The sequence below is a fragment of the Opisthocomus hoazin genome, chromosome 1 (assembly GCF_030867145.1).
Source record: "Opisthocomus hoazin isolate bOpiHoa1 chromosome 1, bOpiHoa1.hap1, whole genome shotgun sequence".
Taxonomy (NCBI): Eukaryota; Metazoa; Chordata; class Aves; order Opisthocomiformes; family Opisthocomidae; genus Opisthocomus; species Opisthocomus hoazin.
Window position 1 is genome coordinate 156,744,987 of NC_134414.1, and position 24,058 is coordinate 156,769,044.

General features: G+C 44.4%; 1 protein-coding gene across 3 annotated transcripts in view; it reads left to right on the forward strand.

Annotated features, from left to right (window-relative positions):
- EFCAB6 (EF-hand calcium binding domain 6) overlaps positions 1-24,058 on the forward strand; it is a 107,258-nt gene that overhangs the window by 6,985 nt on the left and 76,215 nt on the right. The window contains exons 3-7 of one of the 3 annotated variants that reach the window (XM_075443308.1): positions 1,544-1,615; positions 6,145-6,365; positions 7,517-7,605; positions 9,841-9,918; positions 12,154-12,322. The gene's annotated coding sequence lies outside the window, so the exon portion shown is untranslated. Of the gene's footprint in view, positions 1-1,543; positions 1,616-6,144; positions 6,366-7,516; positions 7,606-9,840; positions 9,919-12,153; positions 12,323-16,095; positions 16,181-17,762; positions 17,897-24,058 lie in introns of those variants that run through there. The other 2 variants (XM_075443300.1, XM_075443314.1) reach the window with 2 other exon arrangements.

Genomic DNA, 24,058 nt, shown 5'->3' on the forward strand with positions numbered 1-24,058 from the left:
CAGCCTGTGGAGCAGCCTGTGGAGAACCCCACAGCAGAGCAGGTGGGCATGGCCTGAAGGAGGGCGCAGTCTGTGGAGAACCCGTGCTCGAGCAAGCTCCTGGCAGGAGCTGTGGCCTGTGGAGCGGAGCCCGTGCAGGAGCAGTTCGTCAAGGACTGTAGGCAGCGGTGAGGACCCACACTGGGGCAGGGGAAAAGTGTGAGGAGGAGGGGGTGGCAGAGAGGAGCTGTTATGGACTGACTGCAATCTCCCGTCCCCATCCCCCTGCACGGCTCTGGGCGAGGGAGTAGAAGAGTTGGGAACGAAGGAGTGAAGTTGAGCCTGGGAGGAAAGGGAGGGTGATGGGAAGGTGTTTTAGGTTTTTTGTCTTTGTTTCTCAGCATCCTATTCTTTTTTTAATTGGCAATGAATTAAATTAATTTTCCCCAGATCGAGTCTGTCTTGCCCGTGATGGTAACTGGTGAATGAGTTTTCCTGTCTTCATCTCAGCCCTTGAGCTTTTCCATCTTATTTTCTCCCCCTGTCCTGTGGAGGAGAGGGAGTGAGAGAGCAGCTGCTCGGGCATCTGGGAGCCAGTCCCGGTCACCTCCCCACACCGTGGAAGCCTCTGGTAGCCCATTTCAGATCACGTGGGAGCTTGTACTCTGGTGTGGCTCTGCTGCCAGTCGTTTGCTATAGCCCCATCATGAGAACAACAAATTATGCCAGAGCCACAAACTGTTCACCCTTGGTCTGCATCAGGCATTCAGAGCCTTAATTGTTCTCTGACAATTGCAGAGACTGGTGCTTTTTCAAGGGGAATAAAAACAAAATAAAGGACAAGGTTACAGCGATACTTTTACTTTAGGTTAAACAAAATAAAATGTGTCAAGCTTTAAAAAAAAGAGCTAAGAAAAAAGGTGAGACTTGCTATCTGTCTTGTCAAACACAAAATAGTGAAGCTTTCAGAAACAAACAGAAAATGCATTCTATTCTAAAGCTGCGTTTATTCTTCCAAGAAAAATACGTGGTCCCATGGTTTTGACTGAAACACTGTAGTAGATCCTCATTATTCTGTTGGTTAGAAACTGCCTTCTACATTTCCGTCTAGACTGGACAGAAATATGTTTATGCCATTTGTAGGATCCATCCATCTTGTAACTCTAGTGAAACATGCCTCAGATACAGGAACTTGGTAGACAGACACTTGGGAAACTCTTATCAATTAAATTATTCTAATGAGGGCCAAATCCCTGAGTGGCTATAAATGCTGTAATTCTTCCGAAGACAGGGAAGCAAGCAGAGCTATTCTGATTTATGGTAAGTGAGGATCTTGCCCTCGTACTAGTAGGAGTGTACCTAAAAAATATAAGCAATGGATCTGATTTATGACTTTTTATGCACTAGTGTGAATTCCAAGTAATGTATAAATCAGGAGCTCTTCAGTGCAGGTGAGTTACTCGTGATTCATGCAGTGATATTTTGCAGGTGTAAAAAGGCAGTGTAAGTGAGAAGAGAACCGGGCTCAGTATCTGATGAAACTTTAAATTTGATTGTTTTGCAGCAAATCTTTGACGCTCAGTATATGGAGTTCTTATGGACCATGGGCTAGTTCTGAGGGGTCTGCGAAAGACAGGTAAGAAAGGCAAGCTGACCGTTAGTGAACCAGATGGACATATACTTCCACCAGAAAATGTCCAGCATCCAGAAGAATACCAGTTGCGCTTGGTTTTTACAAAAGTACTTTAAAGCTCCCTCCTGATTTTTTCTGAAGTCAAAGAAAGCTTTGCTAATGACCTCAGCGGCTGCAGGATGTGCTGCTACTTACCGTACTCTTGCCGTGGCCGAGTTACTGAGCCACCCAGCTGTTGCTGCCTTAGCTGTCTGAACAGTCCCTCTGCTAACAAATTGATTTAAATATGTCTGCTGAACCTGCAAAAAGGGCAGCGTAGTTTTGAAAGGTTCGCGAATTGCCCTCTGGCTGGGCATGGTACAGGTGTCTGGCACAGTCTCTTTAGTGTCAAACCCCCAGTGTCTGAGAGAGAGCTTGGTGGTGCCTGAGGAGGCAACAGCAGAATCTGCTTCGTTTGCTTGTTTCAGATACCCTTATTGTCTGCCCGTATTTGTAATGGGGTGGATCTTGCAGCCAGAAGCCGTTCATTTGAGCTCTTGGCCTCTGAGAAGGGGACTCTCCCTGTGTGTGGTTTCTAGGGAGCCAAACTTGCACGGGTGCCACTGGAAGTGTATTAGCCAGGAGGCTGTAGTGATGATGACACTTAGCCATGTATCGGATGAAGAAGAGAAGGTGGTTTTCCACATGAGTGGTGGAGAAAGAGTTCTTGCAGGCTAATTTCCTTTAATGGATTGCTACAGAGCTAGGACATCTGCCAGGAGTTACTGCTGTGGATGGGCTATGCAATAAATTAAGTGTACTTGTGACTGTTTCTTGGAACTGGGGCAAACTGGCATGGAATAGCCCATGTCCAGGCCGTTAAACGCTTCTCACCCTTTGAAACAAGATGGCTGCGTGCAAACTGCCCGTTGGGAATGGTTCCTGATCAAGTTAACTCCCAAAAAGTGCCCAAGAATCTGCTTGGCTGAAGTCAAAACCGGACCAGAGACTGTTCTAACAATTTGAGTATGCGGAGAATGAAGATGCAGAGCCCAGTGACAGCACCCAGCAACCGCTTCATGTGCTGAATGTGGAGCAGTGAGGAGAGTCTGCTCAGAGCTACTGAAGTTCTGTTTGATAACGTGATAGTAAGATTGCTTAAGGTGTCAGAAAGGTGTTGGGTTTTCTTCCTTTCCTTTTCAGTTTTTTTTCATTCTTCCTAGTAGCCCAGAGCACTGAGCTAGGTAATGGAAACCTGAAGCTTTTAAACTGTGGTGGTTTGGCTGTTTGTTGATTTTGGATGTTTTCTGGGGGGAGGCCTTCGCTGCCTGTGTGAAATGCTGTACTGTGCTGCATTTTTGCTGGAGGCCTAGTAGGTCTTGTTCTTGTCCCGCTGTTTTTCACCTGGCTTTGAAATATCTGCTTTATTTTTACTTCTCATCTCCCTTTACAGAGAATTGACTGAGTCATCTTCTCTGGCTTTTGTCACTCGCACATAACACCCTGGATTTTCGGAAGGCGACAGAGCACAGAATTCCCTGTGCTAACGTTTGCTTTCTGTGCTGTGGTAACTGAAAGGCAGGAGCAAGGTGCAGTTGACTGGCGCGTTTTGGAGAAAGGAGGAAAGATGTTATACTCTCTGACTGCTGCTCAGTTTGGGGGAAAAAACAAATTTCTAATTTTTAATTACATGTGTAATAGAGGAAACAGGGCCTCAGACTTTTAAAATATTTCCTTTGAAGTGTCTGATTGGGTTAACTATAGAAGTATGAGTACAATTACCCTGTGCTCCAGTGCAGAAGACTGCCAATATGTGAAAGCATTTGTGTGCCTGAAGACTGTAAAACAGCACGGAAAAGACTGGGTCATGGCACCATCACCTGGATCACCCATATTGTGTTAGCACTCAACACACGCGCCACACGGGCAAAGGCAAATGCCTCGTGTACCTGGGTAAGGCCCGGAGCAGCGTCTCGAGAGCGTCGTTGCCTCCCGTTACCCACGCAGCGGAGTCTGCAGGTGCTGCTGGAGCTGCGTGGCTGCGCGGGGCAGATGCAGACCGTTCCGCGTGGCCTGGCAGGCCACCAGCGAGCCGCGCTTGCAGAGCTGCTGCGTGTGCCGTGCCATGCTGTCTCTGCCTGATTGTTCCTTTCCCAGTTAGCTCTTCTGTTTATACTTACGGTATGGTTTGCCTCAGGTTTCCTGGTGTGGAAAATTAATAATAGCTCTTCATAAAACAGCATAATTAGTGTAATGAGCTGGTGTCTGGTACCTGCATTTCTCTCCTGCAAAAGCCTAAGCATCTAAGTAAACATCTAAGCACCTGTACTGCTTAATAAAATAGCAGACTTTCTTAACTAAAAGGTTGTGGCTTTGAAGATTTTTAGAGTACTTTAATGTGCATAGCCTTCAAGATCATGGCCAAAAACATTTCCAGAGATAATTCTGTGTTATTTGGTGAAGCAGTTAGTCTATGACTCTAGTCTCCTGCTCGAAACTGCAGATCTGAAAGTGCTGAGGTAGGCCATGGTATCCAGCACAACCACAGACGTTGTCAGCTCCTCTCGTCTGGTCACTGCTGGTCAGCAAGAACTATATTTGTATCAGCAAATTAGATCTTGTGTTAAGAAATCAGCTTTTGTCTCTCTTCTTGCTGTTGCCAGCCACGCTGCTTCTTTTCGTGTCCTGTGTTCTGGTGTATTCTCCTAATCCTGTTTTAAACCCAGGGGACACCATGGCCAGAGTGGCAACCGCAGAAGACCTCAGTGCTTTGCACCCCTCCTCTCCAGGAATCGCATTTACCCCAGGACCTCACTCCGCACAAAACTGAGCGTCGTTGTCTGGCAGCAGGCAGCGCTCCGTTAGATCAGCTGCAGATCTGCGCTGAAGTCTGAGTGCTGGCAGTCTCGGGACTTTAAATCAAAACCCTCTGCTGCTCAGAGGACAAGCCCTGTGTGCGACATCCCTCAGCCCTTTCTGTCCTCTTGTTTGCTTGAGGCTCCGCGGTGCCTTTCGGTGTAGCACATTGCAGCAGTCGGGGAGCCCTTGAGCTCTTTGGGGTACGCTTCCCCCATTACTGTGAGACCAGCCGTCTGCCACAGGTACACCACGTCTGCTGGATCCTGTGGGCGTGAACGGAATCGGTCTAGTTCTGCTGAGGGAGAGAGGGTGGAAGAGGGAGCCATGGCCCTTCTCTCCAACTCTTGTTCCTCCTGCTTGTATGTGAGGAATCAGGGTCCTCATTCCCTTCCCTGCAGTCCATTGGAATTTGAGAGACACCTTCTTTGGACCACAGACTCGCTTCTGCTCTGAAGTCACTACAAGATCACTGTTTCCAATTATAACACATTCCCAGATTTGAAATACAGCTTATCCTTTGGGAACTCATTTGAAATGACTGTACATTTACCACAGAAATTTCCTTTTCTGGAGCAGTAAGATTTATAGTTTATTCCAATCAAGTATGAATTTGCTGTTAATCCCAATGCGGACGTTCCTCTTGCAAGTGATTTTTAATTACTGTCATGCAAGGCTTCCTCCATTGCAGTTCGTGTCAATTTTCCTCCTCTCCTTGCCAGGTAGTTTTAGATTTGGGGTCGGATTCGTTGCAGGAATAAGCTGTGGCAGTTCTATTGATCTCCCCAAAGCTGTATCCAGCTGTGAATTTGAATGTGTTCATTGTCAGAATGGCTCGAAGTTGAAATGAGATGTGCATTGTGTACGTTCATTGTAGGAAAGGGAGGAGCATAAGGAAAAATTTGGCTCTCATAAAACTGTGGCAAAGCTGTAAATAACAAAAAGCTGTATTTTGCCATCTTGCTTTTTGTAAGCAAAGCTTTGTCTGGAGGCAGTTGTGCACAAAACCTCCTTTGGTTCAAGTAGAAGGTAATTAAATGCTCATCGCTGTGGCTGAGTTTGGCTCATTGTGAATCCAGATGAAACATTAGGCCAAGTCTTTTGGTCCTTGTCTAGTTCTTGTTCAGGTCTAATGAGAGGCAGAGCGTCAGAAGCGGTGTAAGGCATCCCAGTAGGCTACGTTGCACTGTCGGGTACTTCCACTCTCCATTGCTGGGTGTGCTTTTGGTGGGAGAGGGACGGCCATGCACTAAAATACTTACCAGCCATAGACTCCATGTACAGACAATGAACGCTGACCCCACTACTGCCTGATATCTCCCCCCAAAGCTCAATCACTGAATAAAGTTTCTAAATTTTACAGGGCAAAGAGATCCTCTCTGTAGTTTAAAGTGGGAGGACTGCTGTCATGGAACACATCTATGCACTGGAACTTTTGGGTTTTTTTAACTTTTAAAACTTAAGTGTATATTCCAACTTACTGTTTTGGCTGTAGAAAAGCAGAAAGAAAAACCCCAGAATCTTTTACTTAAATACTTACAATTGTGTTTGGTTTATTGCTTTCAAATCAGTGGACAAAAAATAACCAATTTACTTATATATTTCTAGATATTAATTGAATTGTATTGAATTTTCGGAATAACATGTGACTTAGCCAGGCTCAGGAGTATCTGATGACTGCCTGATATATTTTACAGTTATGCCTGTGCACTCTGTCCCAGATCCCACAGTATTCTCCTGGAACATTGCGTACATCTTGCTTCAAAAGGCAGCTGAAAAAGAAGATGGACTGAAAAAAGCATTTCAGATGCTTGATGTTGGTCAGACTCCGACAGTCACAAAGGGTGAATTCAGGAGAGTGACTGAAACCTTTCTCTTCCATCTAAGAGAAGCTGAATTTGATGTTGTGCTGGCAGCGGTACGCTACGTCATTGCTGTTTATAATAATTTAGAGGCTCTTCCTGTTTGTGTCAAGAGCAAAATTTCAATGGGAGCAGGTTGCAGACCAGTGTTATCAAAAAGATGGTACAGAAGGTCTTAACCTTCTGTGAGTCGTTCAAGTGAAAGTCATAGAAAACTTGCAGAAGTGATGTGAGCTAAATTTGATCAGTATGTTTATATGAGGATTTTGTCCATGTGGCGTGTCTCGCCATTTGAAAGAGCTGCAGTTTACAGGCAGGTTTTGTGATTTTTTTTGTGATTTTTTTTTTTAAAAAGAGCTCACAGCTTAAATTCATATACATGCAGTGTTATGAATATGGATAGCTTAGGTTGTGAACTCTGAGTCAGAGACCAGCTGCTTTTTGTCTGGATGGAGAGTTTCTCGGCTCGCTTCTGGTATTTGCTACCGTACAAACCATCGTCAGATTGCACTCGAAGGAGCACTGGGTATTTATATGATGTCGTGACTGACGCTTATCAAAAGTAGGGGAGGATTCTGATGTGTGATCTGCACCAGCATTGTTGTACACTTAAATTTCTGTCCTGGAAGTGTAGGTGATGAAGTTTTGTATATGAATTATTTGTAATGTGCTTGACTGTTGTTGGTTTGTTTGTCTGGTCTGGGCGAACTGGTCTATTACATTTGCATTTTGAAATAATTGCTTTGTAATAGGTTAAGCCCGTTTCAGCTAAGATTCACATTAAATTCTTTGCTAATACTAAATTGTATATGTATCCCCCTCATGACACCTGAAACATGTTAAATAGTCTTTTGGAACAAGAGGAGGATGCATCAATGAGGCTCAGGAAACTGAATATTCTTTCACGTACATGTGTGAAAGATCATAGAGGTAGAGAATGAGAAATCTTCATCTTACATGATGGAAAGACTTGTAGGTTGTAACTTTTTTTGGAGGGATTTACCAGATATTAAATTAGCGCTCTGCTTAATTCTAGACAAGCTGATGAGAAGTAGTAATCCGTAATACACAGAACAAAACCAAAATTGTAAGAGAAATTTATTCTTGGTGTTCAAGAAAAGAATGAGTAATGCAAATGAAGTATTTAAAGAATTAGCTATCGCTGTTGGACTTACCCATGTGCTTATCAATCTATATTGAAATACAGATCGCAGATATTGGCAGAGTTCCTGTGCCATATCTTGACTTCCTGTCAAAGTTCACTAAAATTGCCAGAAGTACCAGCACACTCAGAAGGTAAGTGTTCCAGGTTACGCAGTCAAATTGCTCCTAAACTGTAGCTGTGAATCACTTGCCAGCTGTCCAGCTCTCCCGACAGAATCTAGCTGCTAACGTGAGCTTCTGCTGACATAGAGACACGATGCCCTTTTTTCTAAAATCGCTTTTTCTGTATGTGTAATTGGCACAGTTGCCATAGGAATGTTACCCGGTTGCCAGTGGGAAGGGAACGGTCGGCTAAGCACTGATCTGTTACTGGAAAAACACGCACCTTTAAGACCAATCAGTCTGTTCTCTAAATTAACAATGAAAGTTCTTGTGTATGAAAGAAATTATGACTGATTCAGTTTAATAGGGATCTGAAAACATGCCTCTCAGCTCGACACGTCTCCGAGTGAAACACAGAAGCTAAGCCAAGAGATCCAGTAACGGGAAAGTTACGATGTCTCAGGGTTCAGTCTTTTACGAGTCAATAACTTGCACTCCTCTTCGTTTCCACTGCAAGTAATCTTTCAGTAATAACGTTGAGAAGACACCAGCTGTGTGTGAACTGGCATTAGGTTTGGATTCTTACCTTCAAAGAAGTAAAATGGAAGGTAGAGCCATACTCTATGTAAAAATAAAAACAAAATCAAATGAAAAACCAAATCTGTGCTTTCACAGTGACTTGCTTAGTGGAGCACTAAATATTTTTCACGCTTTAATCGCCATCCCCCCCAGTGGAATATAAAGGGTGAAATTCTGCAAGGAGATCTGCAGGGAAATTCCTTTTCCTTCAGTTTGTATGATCTGGCCTTCAATAAAGAGTTGCCTCAAAAAATATTCTGTAAATTCCAGTCCAACTTTGTTCCCAGCAAGTGCAAAGCTAAGAAAACTCTCAGACAAAGAGAGAATGAGGGAGTGTAATACTGAGGATACAAAAATGGGATTAGGACTTTGAAAGGAAGCAGGAGGAAGAAGAGGAGCAGCAAAAGAAAAGAAGAAAAAAGCAAGGGACCTAAGCCACTTTTTCCCAGAGAGACAGGGGAGCTTAAAAAATTCTAATTAATTAGTGAAAACTAATTAAATAACAAATGAGGGATCTTTCCTGGCATAAAAGGTTATTCTTTTCTTTATTACATGCAGTATAATAAAATGGTAAAGGTTTTTGCATGCTCGGGGTTGGATTTTCTTCCAGTGCTCACGGAGAATCTGTAAGGTGTTACTCTCGATTTCCTTTTAAACCCACTGAAATGTGGAAAGCAGGATCATGCTTAGATGAGCTTGTCTTTGGGCCAGCTGGGGAGTTAAAGAACTGTTCTGAGAACCGTCTGCAACGTACGTAAGCTGAAGTCAGGTCGGGTTTGTCAGCTCTCGGGGCCGGCCGAGGTCACTCCACCGCTGCAGGGCAGCGCGGGTGCTGTTTGCCAGGAGCTCTCCCAGGAGGCACAGCCAGTGCTGCCTGCTCTCCCTGCCCAGAACTCCGGCAGTCCCACCAAACCCAGAGGCTGTGGTGACGGCAGAGCTTCGTCCCACAGATACCGATAGGAATCAAACTGCACAGGGCTTTCCAGAAGCAGTCAGTTAAGGCTGAAACCGGAGGAGGATGTGCGGAGAGTGGAATTTGGCACCCGCAGAACCCGCTGGCGAAAGTAAACTTGGCTGGTGGTTGACTCTGAAAATGATCTGCTCTGGTGCTGATGCAAGTCAATAGGGTGAGGAAACAAGAGCAAAGCAAGGTGATGTATTTTTAACTTTTTCAAGATTTCAAAAAGTTAGTGGTGACAAATGGATCTCAGATTTGTGCTGGGGGACAAGGGGAGGAGGAGGAGACAGGCTTGTTCTTGGAAGAACACTTGATGAGAGCAGAGGGGAGAACTAGCACTGTAACTTTCTTGACCTTGGGACTCCCAAGTACTCTGTCATCCCAAGGGCCAGATCAAGCTGCGAATATCCCTTTGTGTCTCTTCTGGCAGCCAAAAAAATATCCTCAAGAAAACATATTTTACACGAACAGTCATCATGCTGGTGGTAGAGGAGCAACTGCCACGTCTCTGTTCTTCTCTGGAAACCAGAGCACTTCTCCAGGAGCAGTGCAGTGCTGTGAAGGACAGCCACCGCGAAGGCAGGATCAAGCCAGTTTCTAACATTTGTAGTTGTCCACATGCTAAAACAGAGCTCTCCCATTGATGTCCCTGCAGGGGTCTTCAACAGTACTGTGATGCACTTGTGTTTTACGCTCGTCTAATCTTTTTTTATTACATTTATTTTCAGGTTGAACAGCCACAGTCACCAAACAATGACATTAAGTCACCTGGAATCCCTTCTCAGGGAGAAAGTATGTTGACCAGGGTAAGAACAGAAACCACTTGCTGGGGCAGGAATTAATTTCAGATAAGTAGATGTAGCTCTTGTTCAACTGATATCAATTTAGTAACATGTTTAAAAGGATGTTGCCCTGTTGTTGTATTGTGAATATCTGGTCGTACTTGCGTGCTTAGGGTTTTTGTGCTATTGGTTTTGGGTTTTTTTGCATTATTGTGCTGAAATAGTAAGTATTATTTCAAAAGCCTCTCCAGTCTATACTGGAATCCCTTTTTAGCATGCAAAACCTAAGCACTCTTCTCTTTCAAACAGTCTTGCAACAAATCTCTGGTGTAGGACTGGCATAGTGCCACTGTGATTTCATTTCTTAGCTACTGGTGGCTGGAGTAACAACGTTTGACTTGCTTAAGAAACTACATTCCCCATGGCAGGACAATTTCTGTAATTCTTCAGCCCTTTGCAAGACTGGTGTAAAACATTCTGTCGTATCGGAACAACAGCATTTTAGGCATTTTGTACCCTTTTTGCTTAAAAATATCCAGCCACCAGAGCTCAGTCTACTTAAATCTCAAGACAAATTTGAACAGCACAAAAACATTTTTCCAAATTGAGGCGGAAGTGGTGGTGTGACTATGGGGAAAGCTGGACTTTTATTGTTTCATTTTTGCACAAACTGAGCCATGAAAATTTGTTTTATCAACATCATGATATTATATTGTATTTGGAAGTTAACCTAATGTCACATATCATGCCTAACAGTAGTTATTATTTACCAGGACGCAGAAAAGTATTTCATGCCTTCTAGAGCACTGTGTTGACAGTCTGTTGGCTCTCCCCTAAGCCTGTTCATAGAAGAAATACATTAAACATAACCTGATGTAAATTCTAAGGAAAATCCAACCTCCTGCTGTGCTTGGCATGGACTTTGCCTGTAATTTGGGAGGGGGAAGTAAGATCTTTCTGATTTCACAGCTGTTACTGCACCTCAGGGCTGCAGTAGTGTTTGCAACCCGTTTGCTTCTCTTCCACCGAGTAGGACATCTGAATATATCCTCACTCTAGTCTGAATAAAATATTAACATATCACAAGGCTGTTAGGACAGATTGTATCCAAGGCAATCTTTTCTCGCTGTAGAAAAGCCTATCAATCATAACTTGGTGTAGTTGTTATTAATGTCGTAGCTTTTATTCATTTGGCTATATGCAGCTAACTGAAGAGTAACGTTTGCTTTTTCACGTGAAGTGTTTCCTATCACAAAAGAAACTGCTGAAATACCTTCTTATTATAGAATTTATGAATTGAAAATATCCTCCAAAGTCCTAATTAGAGGTCTGATATATTTAATTTACAAGGTTCTATATTATTTTTTTAACAGCATTGTGAAATAGAGCTGTTACATATATTTTTGTACATTAACAGAAAGTATCATTAACTTAAGGCAAGGTTACTGCTACGTGTGTATCCAAGGAACAATTCAGTTAAATAAGTACTGCAGGATACATAAATGCATGATGTACACAGATAATTATTCAGATGCACTGAAGAGTTCATATACTCTTTTAAAACTTTATCTGTAATGTATCACAGTGGTTATTCCCAAGCCAGATCTTATTCTGCTTCTGTTTGGATGCACATCATCAGTCAAGGATGCATTTCTATTGTTAACTCGGTTTGGGTTTTGAGTTCATATGTGCATGTTAAAAAAAACCAAAACAAAAACAAAACAAAAGCCAAGCAAACAAAAAAAAAAAAAAGAAAAATTTCCTGATGCCCTCAGTAAATAAAGGAACAGTAATTTTCTGTTTGTATAGGCAGAAACCCGCATTTGGACCACCTACCACATGTACTTGTACTGAGGCATCGTAGCTAGCATGATAGCCAAGACCAGCGGAAGCAGCAGGTGGTTCAGAGCACCTTCTAGTCGGTGGAAAGGCACAGGGGAGCCAAGACCTGACAGCAGCCTTGCACTTCTCATCACTGTCCTGCACTCAAACTCTAGCCATGCCGACAGTTCGCTTCATCAAACGATCCAGGGCTGACCTTGCCTGTTTTTGTGCCACCGAACTCGTTTGTTGTATTTGTTGGAAGCAAGTCTGGCTTGGCTGCCTGTGTAGTCGTTCTTCCTTGCTCAGTGAAGCATACGTAAGCTAGGAAAAGGTTTTGAGTATTTCAAATGCCAGGGCCATCTCTGAAGCTTAGTTTTGACTAAAAGAGTCCTTCCGTCACTTCTAGTCAAATGTAATAAAATGTTGCTCCCAAAGGTCACTGTCTTGGGAAAAACGCGTTCGAAGAAAAGGAAAAAAACCCACCTGACCAAGAAAGAAAAGTAACAGTAAACTGCAGGAAAATGGCCACAGCGTGCCGGATCCCCAGTGCTGCCTCCTAAGTGCAGAACTTCGCCTGGAAAGGAGGGCCAGATGCTGAACAGAGGTGAGCCTGGGAGTGCAAGTGATGGTGCGAGAGCCCTTTTCTACTGGTTCAACGAGTGTTCAAGGCAGTCAGGCAGCGACGCAGTTGGGGTATTTACGCACTTCTTGCTGTGCTGCAGGTAGCAGGAACCAGAGCCTGCAAACCATACCCGAAGCCCGGACTCTTCTTTTCCATGCTCCTCGCCAGCTGATGCCCTGGCTGCACGCTACTGCCCTGGCACGGCAGAAACCTGTTCAGTAAAGGGCAGCTTCTCTTCTAAGTACCCAAAGCTGCCTTCTTTTTCTTTCTAGAGTGCAATTTCACTGACTCGGCTGCTAGGACTCCAAAAATAGGGACAGGATTTGTTCCTCAGTAATACTTGCAAAAGGACATAGCACCATAGAAACGAGCCCTCACTTCGATGCCATAGTGTTCCTGAACGTTAAAAAAATAAACTTTGCTCAAGAAGAGCTTGCAACCTGAAACAGTTTTTTGAGGATGGTAAAAGGATTCTCCTGAAGTGAGTCAGCCCCTCCAAATAATAGTGTCACAGAATCAGAGAATGGTCGGGGTTGGAAGGGACCTCTGTGGTCACCCAGTCCAACCCCCTGCCCAAGCAGGGTCACCCAGAGCAGGGGGCACAGCACCGCGGCCAGGCGGGGCTGGAATATCTCCAGAGAAGGAGACTCCACAGCCTCCCTGGGCAGCCTGGGCCAGGGCTCCGTCACCCTCAGAGGGAAGAAGTTCTTCCTCGGGTTCAGCTGGAGCTTCCTCTGCTTCAGTTTGTGCCCATTGCCCCTTGTCCTGTCGCTGGGCACCACTGAAAAGAGCCTGGCCCTGTCCTCCTGACCCCCACCCTGCAGATATTTAGAGGCATTTCTAAGGTCCCCTCTCAGCCTTCTCTTCTCCAGGCTGAACAAGCCCAGCTCCCTCAGCCTCTCCCTGTAGGAGAGATGCTCTAGTCCCCTTATCATCCTCATCATGAAGAAAGGAATCCAGCAGGTAAGAAAAAGAAATAACTAAAACTCAGTTTGCTGGAGTGTAAAGAGGGCTCTGTACGCCATGTGCCCATCGTTTTACGCAGAGGTCTCTCGCTCGTAGCTGGCTGGTGGGAGTGGGGATATTATATTAGCCACGTTCAGACCCCAACTGTTTCTCTTTAAAGATTACTCAGGTGCTGGGATTGATTTGCATTTACAATAAGGCTGTTCATGTAAAGCAGATTCTAAAGGGGACTGAAATATTTATTTTGTGTACTCACTGCACAAATTTCAAGGTCTCTAAAAATTGCTAGTGGGTTGTAAAGGGCTATTGATATGAACAAGCATCAGGCCCGTATATTTTTCTCACTCCCCCTACTATTATCTCCCCTCCCCCATTAATTTTTGATTTTATGTTTATGAGGATCTGAAAATAGTCTAATTCTTTTCTATCTGGTTTGGGCCTATCTTTACCAGCTGGTAAATAGGAAATGTTCACTGTAGGAAGCCAATACTCTGCAGAGTGTAAACAGATGGAATCAATATAAAGTGACAAGTTAGACTGTGCTACTGAGAATACAGAGCCAAAACTAAGAGCATAACAGTCACGATACTTATTTTGTTCCAATTCATTTGGTACTGAATAGCACTTCATATATGCACAGCTGTGTCCTTCCGTTTTTTACTTTCTTTCTTCTGGTTTGATGATGACAGTTTCAAAGAAAAACTTTAATTAAAGATTTTACACAAAACGGCCCAAAGTAGAATATAGGGAAAATGAGCACTGATGTGTTTATAGCAAGAGAAGAATATTTTTCAGGCATTTATTTTCTTTCTTTCTTAACAAAACAAACCAAATCTGATGCGTGTACCTCTCTGCGTGCAATATGCTAAATTGATAGATCTTTGCAGACCGAAATCTTCCGTTTGGTGCGAAGGTCTATAACCGCACCTCGAAAAGCTTGCCCATGCCCCCCTTTCTTCCCCCGTGCCTGCTGCAGCAGGCTGCCCCGAAGGGCAGGAGTCGGAGCGCAGATCTCTGCGTGGGCCTGCTGGCCGAAGGGCGGCCGCAGGCTGCCGTGGGGCTGTCCGGAGCCGGACCGGACGCAGAGCGACCGCGGGTCCGCGTTCCCCTGCCCCGGCCAGCTGGCCTCCCGCGCCGCTGCTCCGCTCTCGAGGCGGCGTGCGGGGGGCCGTGGCCCTGAGGCACGGGCCCTTCGGGGGTGGCCAGCAGGGCGGTGAGCTCGCAAGCTGTCCTGCGTGGTGGGGTTTGCTTGGAAGCGCAGCTGAGCTCTGGTCCTTCTGCCCGAGAGCGTGCCAGGTGTTGTAGTACGGGGTTTTCTTTACTAATTTATGCTTTTTTGACACATTTTCACAAAAATGGGAGAGCGCAGCATGTTTTACTACTTGGTCCCCAACTTATTCCTCACAGCATACTTCTTATTGCTGCCATTAAAATTTTGCTATTTTTGCTTTCTTGGCAAATAATTACCTCAGATTTCCCATATGTTGTTTATTAGGGTGACTGTACAGCTCTAATGAGGGGCAGCAACTGCAAGTTTGAACACAGATTTTGCTTCTGATCCCCATGTCGAGGGCAAGCAGCTTTTGTTTCCCGCAGAGGAACCGCTGTGTCTGTCCCAGCCTCCTCGACACGCATCCCCCGAGGCAGGCGAGCCCCCGCAGCGCACCTCTGCAGAACTTCTCCGCCTCCCCACCCAGCCTGCTGCCTTCTCTGCAAGGCACAGCTCTTCTGCTGACTGTCATCCTGGGTGTCCGTTTGTCTCGGGGACTCCTTAAACCTTTCTCTGACTCATTCAACACCAGAAAGGTGGTGTTGCAGGCAGAATTCAGGAGTCTGGGGTAGTGGGAAAGCATGAAAGCCCCTTTCCAGATCTCCTTCCCACCCTTGCCGAGTAACCTGAGCCAACAAGTGAGTTCCGTAAAGCCTGGGAGAGGGAAGCGATGTATGATGGAGGTGGCACCTGGCCAGCTCAGATCTATGGGAGGCACAGTTGCTGAGCAAAATGCCATGATGTACGGTGATGGGCAATGCTGGTGTGGGTGGCAAGATGGACTTCAGCGATTTGTGGCAGGAAATTGTCTCACGGTAAGCTCCAACCTCCGTAAGGGAGTGTCCAGAAGTTCCTTCTGTTGCGATGCCTGTAGAGGATGTGGGGACTGGAGCATCTCTTCTAAGAGGAGAGGCTGAGGGAGCTGGGCTTGTTCAGCCTGGAGAAGAGAAGGCTGAGAGGGGATCTTACAAATGCCTCTAAATATCTGCAGGGTGCGTGTCAGGAGGACAGGGCCAGACTCTTTCCAGTGGTGCCCAGCGACAGGACAAGGGGCAACGGGCACAAACTGAAGCAGAGGAAGCTCCAGCTGAACCCGAGGAAGAACTTCTTCCCTCTGAGGGTGCCGGAGCCCTGGCCCAGGCTGCCCAGGGAGGCTGTGGAGTCTCCCTCTCTGGAGATATTCCAGCCCCGCCTGGACAAGGTCCTGTGCAGCCTGCTCTGGGTGACCCTGCTTGGGCAGGGGGTTGGACTGGGTGACCCACAGAGGTCACTTCCAACCCCAACCATTCTCTGATTCTGTTTTCAATGGATATCCTTTGTGCTTCTCGAGTACAAGAAAATATTTAAAATACTAATTGTCTTCCTTCTTCCCAAGGGATCCCCAAGTGCTTCACATGCATAAATGCTACCGAAGCGCAGTCGCTGCTGGGGTGGGGAGCAGCAGCCAGCTGGCACGTGTCGGTGACAACAGAGCGCGTGTTGCCAGAGACACCATGGCAAGGCCCTGTGTTGCGAGAAGTGCTGTGATATCGCTCGTACTCCAGAGAACAAACAGGAACATTGCTTCTAGGGTCTCTGCTGAAGGATTCTGATAGCACGAGCTGGTTGGTACATAGCTGATCTAACCTGTGAGGACAAATGGTCGTATCAGTCTGGCAGAAAATCGTAATGCCAATGCCAGGCACCACGGTATTCAAACCTTTGCTTCACTCATCAAACAGTGCATTTCAGTTAAATCTCATTACAGGGAGAAATGAATCAAGATTGCTGTGTCTCTTTCTCCATTAAAAGCTTGGAGTTGTGGCGGAAATGTTTTGCCAGTCATGGCAAGAAAGAGAAATCCTAGCTTTACTCTGGTGAAGTCTAATCCTTTCTCTGGATTTGAATTTCCTTTGTTGTTTTACATCTATCACTATAGGAAAATACTTTTTTTTTTTTTTTTAATGAATAAAACCTGGTTTTCCTCCTTCATGTCTTTAGCCAGATAAAAAGCTTTGTCCTCTTCCACCCTTTCTTGCCAGGCAGAGTTGCCAAGGCGTAGTCAAATCTGCCTGATTCATAGCTACTTACTTCGGGCAACTTTTGCTTACGTCAGAAGATGGTTTTAGTCACAAATAGGCCTATTGGCTCTGCCTAAATGCTCTGCACTGGGAATACTGGACTGGGAATCTCAACTCTTTGGGATAAGATAAACAAGATATGAAATCTTGGCTCCACTGAAGTACTGACTTCACTGTGATCAGGATTCCCTCTAAGGACTCTGCTCCTCCTTACTCCTGGTAGCACTGCAGAGCGTTTGCAACTGAGCTGGATTTAATTCTGTCTCAGGCAGCCGCATGTGAATGAGTGAGTAAGGAGCAGCGGCGGAATCTTGATTATTGCTGCTGTTAGGTGAGGCAGAAAGAATACAGCCTGACTTTCCATTCCCTGGTTGCATTTGCAGAAACAGCAGTTAAAAGGAGTGAGATTTTTAAACTAGGCTTTATTCTTGTAAGCCGAGCGAATTCAATGCAGAGCAGAGTAAGCATGGAAACCTTCAATATTAATTTATTGTCAGTTCTCAGTTCGTAAGCTTTCTTTAAGGTCCAGGTTGCTGAGGTTTTTAACAGACTTGGGGGAAAGATTTGCAGTTGCTACCATGTTAATATACTTGTCAGTTTGTCCCACCTATACATTTTCTTTCAACACCTACATCTTCTTGATTTTGGTAATTTTTGAAGTGAAGAGAAAAAAAGAAGAATGCTTCAGTACATGTAGAACAAATAATTTGCTGTTATTCTGAAGTTTGCTGATACTTATGAAATGTATTACTGCCTTTATCTTTGATATTTGTTTTCTAGCAAATCTCTAGGTTTCAGTCATTGAAGGAAGGTAATTTTCTGCCTACTGTTTAAAATATAAGAATTGCATCTGAAATTCACTGCTTTGCCTAGAAGAGTTTTGAAGTTTACTAGTGCCATTTGAAGAGGAAATTGCCTTAGACATTGAGAAAATGCAAAATATTCATTTCTCATAGAGTACTATTGTAACATTTCCTTCTGTGCCAGAGAAGGTTGTCCTCTATTATGAAAATAGGTGTAAAATGGTGTTTTGTATTATATGTTAGCAAAGCTTTCCAGTGCTTGCGTTTGTGACAGTTGTGTCAGTGTTGGTTTCTTGTTCATTGAAATCGCCTGTAATTTGTAGATGGCAAAGAATATGAAAAACGTCAGATGCTGCGGACTCTCTGACTGCAGCCGTGCAGGATGGAGACAGAAGCACATACGGAGGCAAATTCTTGAGGTCATCTATTATGGAATGAAAGACTTGGAGTTTGAAAAGTAAGCAAAGCGGTGATTTTTCTGAGAGAGCAATAACAGTAAACGATGGGGCCTTTGTGATCTTGTGAGTGACAGTGGCTGGAGGCTGCTTGCAGCAGCTAATTTGCCGGTTTATCTTCTGTGTGCAAGTTGCAGCCTTCAGCCTTTCTCTGACTGATGGATGCAATAGTATGCAAGGATAAAGATGTCGCTAATTCATTCCAAAGGGCTCCGAATTCATCCCAATCAGCTTGATTTTCAGGGTGGGGGTTAAGATACTGGAGGGACTCCCCTTGCCTGCAGTCTCACAGAGTGAAACTGGGGCTGGACATTCTTGGCCTCAGACCCAGGCCAGGACTGAGAAGTCTGCACAGAGGTGCTGGTGCCTGCTCCATTCTGAAAGCTGAACAGAAGAGACAGTGAGAACCCCAGAGGCTCTTCCAGAGGAAGAAGCAGTGAAGAGAGGAAAGGATTTCCTTGCTCTGCTTGTAAGAGGTGTTAGGACAGCTAGTTGCTCGACCCCTTCCATTTCTTTGGCTGATATAGGGTATATGTAAGACCTTTTTGAACGAAGAGATGCTCCAGTCCCCTCCTCATCCTCGCAGCCCTCTGCTGGACTCTCTCCAGTAGCTCCTCATCTTTCTTGAACTGAGGAGCCCAGAACTGGACACAGTACTGCAGATGGGGCCTCACTAGGGCAGAGCAGAGGTGGAGAAACCTGAGAGTCATTGCCTTTCACTGGAAAAAAAATCCTGTTAACCAGGTGACTAGTGAAATCTTGCCTTTGAAAAAGGCAACAGCTCTGATCAGCTGTTTGATGCTTTTGCTGAATTTCTGCAGGTAGTTTGAATATGACTGGTTTTTTGCCCATGGGGTAGAACGCTGTTATTTGAAGTAAAATGGTACCATGGCACATCTTCACGTCCTGTGCAGCTTGAGGCGGTGAAGAGGGAAATGTTGTATCGTGAATACTATGATCTGCTTCCTCTCCCCTTAGCATGGTTTTCGTGTGAAGTGATACAGCGAAATGGCAATTCAGAGACTGCCTCCAAGTAGGGCGAAGCCAGAAAGCAAGGAGAGGCTTGATTCAGTGACCCAGTCATCTAGGCCTGGCAGCTGGTTCACCAGGAGCCTCAGAAGAAATACTTAAGCTTTTAGGGCTGTAGTTTGCACAGTTGCATAAGGCAGTAATACTTGCTTACCCCACAGGTACGATGTGAACCTTGATTAATGTTTGTACAGCATTTGGAAACTAGACTGCTCTGCTCTTCAATCTCAGAGCAATGGCCAAGTATGAATATTGGGAGTCCATATGTGCTTCAGATATGATGGATCCAATGCCCTGCTAGTTTGTGCTGGCAGAAGCTGTAGCAGAGCCTTCCTCTCTCAGAGCAGGGACGTGGGGACGGGAAGTAGCCAGAGCTTTGGCTGCAGAAGAGGTTGTAGGAATGATGGCCTAAGCGTGATGGGGAAGGAGAGTACATATCCAAAGAGCAAGTGGAGTATTTCTTTAGTGTCTTTGCTGATGGGCTGCTGAGAAATTGTGCTTAGAAGGCACTATGGTGGAAACATTGAAAGAGATGAAGTGATGACGATGCCTGTGAATTGATGCCAATAACATGCAGGGAGATCAGCTACAAAGTGCCTTCAGCCAACATGAATCTGATGTTACATGCTCTGTTTCTAAAGAATATTTAGTGTCTTATGATTTTGAATGACTTTCTGTGGATTTTGGAATCCGTGAAATCCATCAGTAAATGAGGCTGGAGATACTGTTTGGTGGATAGGGACCTAAAAGAAAACGAAGGAAATTAGGATGGCACTTTATTGCTTGAGGATTCTTGTTTGGATTTTTTATTTCGACTTTTTTTCATTGTGAACAACTTCCAAAATATTTTTTGTCAGTTCGTATTGCCTGGCTTCACTATTTCACTGTGTGTAATTTTTCTTGTTGGGATACTTTCCAGAATTAGATATCAACAAAACCAATTAAATAATTTGATACAGGCAATTATAGAACAGAAGCAATACTCTTCTAAGGCAGGCAATCAAAAAACCAAAACGATGCTTTATTTGACAATAAACCTTGTGTTTGGCATTGCAATCTCAAAGGTAATAAATCTGTAAAAATGTTACTACATCTCATAAGTGCTGAATAATAAAAAAGAACACAAATTTTTGTTTGAGGGGTTTAAAGCTCTAAAATCATGAAGTTTTATCAGAAAAAACTTCTGAAGCTTAACAAATAAAAATAATAGTACCAAGTCATGTCTGTATGAGACCAGTGGAGACCAGTGACGCGGGGCATTCCGCAGGGGTCAGTACTGGGACCAGCACTGTTTAACATCTTTGTTGGTGACACAGACAGTGGGACCGAGTGCACCCGCAGCAAGTCTGCCGATGACACCAAGCTGTGTGGTGCAGTCGACATGCTGGAGGGATGTGACCTTGACAGGCTTGAGAGGTGAGCCTGTGTGAACCTCAGGAGGTTCAACAAGGCCAAGTGCAAGGTCCTGCACATGGGTCAGGGCAATCCCAAGCACAAATCCAGGCTGGGCAGAGAAGGGATTGAGAGCAGCCCTGAGGAGAAGGACTTAGGGGTGTTGGTTGACTAGAAGCTCAACATGACCTGGCAGTGTGTGCTCGCAGCCCAGCAGGCCAACCATATCCTGGGCTGCATCAAAAGCAGCATGGCCAGCAGGTCGAGGGCGGCAATTCTGCCCCTTTACTCTGCTCTGCTGAGACCTCACCTGGAGTCCTGCATCCAGCTCTGGAGCGTCCAACATAAGAAGGACGTGGACCTGTTGGAGCAGGTCCAGAGGAGGCCACCAAAATGACCCAAGGGCTGGAGCACCTCTCCTGTGAGGACAGGCAGAGAGAGCTGGGGCTGTTCAGCCTGGAGAAGAGAAGGCTGTGGGGAGACCTTAGAGCAGCCTTCCAGTACCTTGAAGGGGGCCTACAAGAAAGCTGGAGAGGGACTTTTTACAAGACCATGTAGTGATAGGACAAGGATAATGGCTTTAAACTGCAAGAGGGTAGATTTAGATTAGACATAAGAAAGAAAACCTTTACTCTGAGGGTGGTGAGGCACTGGAGCAGGTTGCCCAGAGAAGCTGTGGATGCCCCTCCCTGGCAGTGCTCAAGGCCAGGCTGGATGGAGCTCTGAGCAACCTGGTCTGGTGGAAGGTGTCCTGGCCCATGGCAGGGGGGTTGGAACCAGATGATCTTTAAGGTCCCTTCCAACCCAAACCATTCTGTGATTCTATGAAATAACATAATCTCTGAAATAATACAGAGATAAAATGTAACATTTATTTTATTTTCCTACTAATGGAATATCACACAAATGACTTTTGGAGAAGCCTATTAAACTTGAGAATGTTTAAATATACCCAAATTATACCTGAATTTCTTATGGATAAAACTGAACATGGATTAGGACAACTGAAATCGTATTCTCTTCTCGAAGTAGAAGTTGCAAGATAATTAATGGCAAAAAATCTAAACCAAATGGATCTTCCACAGAATATTTAGGTTCCCTAAATCACCATCCGTGAAATTCCTTGACAAAAATTGATAATCCCTGGGCTTCTTTGTTTTTTTTTTAGCATGTCAAGGGCAGATAAGGAGGCAGGCAAAGTAAATGCTAATGGTCTTTTTTAGACTGTTTGTATGTATCTATCCCCCTGGCTTCCCACCCAGTTCCCCTCCTTAGGCAAAAGACTGGAGTGTCACATTCCAAACCCAGCAGCCTAAAAAGTTAGTTTCATCAGAAATAATTTTTCTTCTGTTTTTGGGTTTCCTGGTGAGATTTCTGTATATCTAAAGAGCCTCTGCTTCAAAGCTGTGGGTCCAGGAACATTTTAGGGCCTTGGGTTCTCAACTAGCTGCTAGGCCATGTTGCTTTGTTGTGTTTGTCTACTGTCTTTCTCTAGACAGCGTGTCTTCCATAGCATGGGCCTGTGGCTGTGACCTTTAGAGCAGATGTATCTCCTGTGATAGGGCCTGGGCCCCTGCTTTCCTTTAGGTTTGTAGTTTTGAATACAGTATAATATAACCCATTTAAAATGCTCCTTTCTGCACTGATTTAGGAAAAAAAGCCCTAAGCAATATTGTTCTTTGGACCAAGTTCTGCCACCACTTTTCTTCCTGCTGTCCCTTCACAGTGTGGTCTCCTGAACTGATTTCTGCTTTTGGACTCTGCCGCTGTTTCTGATTCAAGCCAGAGCCTGCTGAATATTTGCCTTGGATTGATTAACAAATATTTTTTCCCATAATCCTGTTATGGTTGTTCTGGGACAGTGTGTCGAGTCTCTCAATTAACTTTAATGGACTTTGGACCAGTCTGGTAATTATTAGGAGGGCTTTTTCTGTCAAGATCCTGACAGAAGACACTGCCCATACATATCTTTTTGGGCTGGGGACACTTACTGTATAGTCAGGGGATAATATTCATTTTCAGAGATGTGTTTTGGATCCACAAACTGCCAGACAGCCCTGTTTGTACTCGTAGCATCTGTTTCAGATAGGGTAGCCCAGCTCCAGAGAGACAGAGCAATTGTGTTACCTCACCAAAAGGATATTGAGAATTTTTGGAATTCCCCCCTCCCCCCCAAAGTCTAACAGTTCTGGAAACCAGTTGCTGCTAGGAAGAAGTAAACCCTTTCTGGATGGACCTCCCATCTAAAGATTTACTTGATTATGTGAAAAATATAACTCTCCTTAAGGCCAGATCCCAGGTCTTCAGCTGTTAGTCTTTTCACAGTTAGGCAGTCTTGATCATCTAGTCCTAATGGTGAGGAAAGTTATACAGGTTTCATGCCAGGACTGCTTTCTCCATTTTGGGGGGAAAAAATACCCATGAAATATATACATACCTATTTCCTTAACATCCCAATGATATCCTGAATTAATTGCAGTAAGGTAATACGAACCTTCATGTTGTTAGATAAATGATTGAAAACAAAACCCATCTGACTACTTCCTATATGTGATAACTGGATTTAATTTAAAAATCAAAGAAAGAAAAGGGACATGGCAGCAACTTTTAAATATTGAACTTAAAAGCTTTTTCTTAAAAGTCACATGCTCGAGATGAAGCTGTCCCTAGGCACTTCTAATGTACTCATGTGGTAGTTATGCAGCAAATAACTCAAAGTTATTTTCCTTGGCAGCAATTTCAGAGCAAATCTTTGTGTAAAGAATGATTTCTTTTCCTTGAACAATGGGCTGAATTCATAAAAAATATAATGGGTACATTTGTTTGTTTTTGAATTTTAACAATTAGGAGGCATTTGTATGTGTGTAAAAACAGCAAGTAAGAAAATAATGAATAGTTGTACTTATAATTAGCATATTTTGATACTTAGGAAACTAGAAGCCATTTCTACACTTATTAAATGTGCATTGTCAGCTTCAATTTTTTGAAAATTACAAGCTAAAAAAATAATTTCGGATGAAATGTTGCTTAAGGAATAGACACTGAAATTAAAAGCAAGCCCAGACTTTAAAACGTTTAGTGCAATTCTTAGCTTTCTTGTCCCTGTTTGTGCAACAGTCTTATCAGCACTGACATACGTGCTAACCTTCTAGCTTTCAAGCAAAACTTGTGCAGAGATCTGCCACTGTGGATCTGGGTAGCCCAGCTGCATTCATGGCACTGATTCTAGAATATCACGGCTGCGCAGGACTTCAGCCCATCAGAGCCAAAACTGGCGGTAAAGTTAATGTCGTTGGGATCCCTGTGCTCTGAAAGGCTGTGTTTGCAAGAACAGGGCTGACAGAGAGGGGCTGATCCAATGCCCCTTGAGTGCAATGAACAGATTTTCATTGTTTTCAGCTGGTTTCAATTCACTCTTTTCTTCTTTGGTATATAGAGGAAGCAGTGATCAAATTTAATCTGGTATTGAACATAAGCAAGTACTGGAATATCTTTTTCAGATGACAACCTATGAATTGTTTTAAATTCTATAAATAGGGAAGTCATAGAAATAAATAGGGAAATCACTTAATGACAGGAAGGGCATGGCAATCCAAAGGCTAACTTAAAATCCCTGAGGCTTGTTGCCTTTTCTAGTAAGTGAAAAGTTACGAGCATATGCAGAGAGCAAGCAGATGAGGACCATAATTTAGGATTGCTGAATCACCCTGTGGCAGTGCTTGTTTTCCTCCTTCCCTCTATAG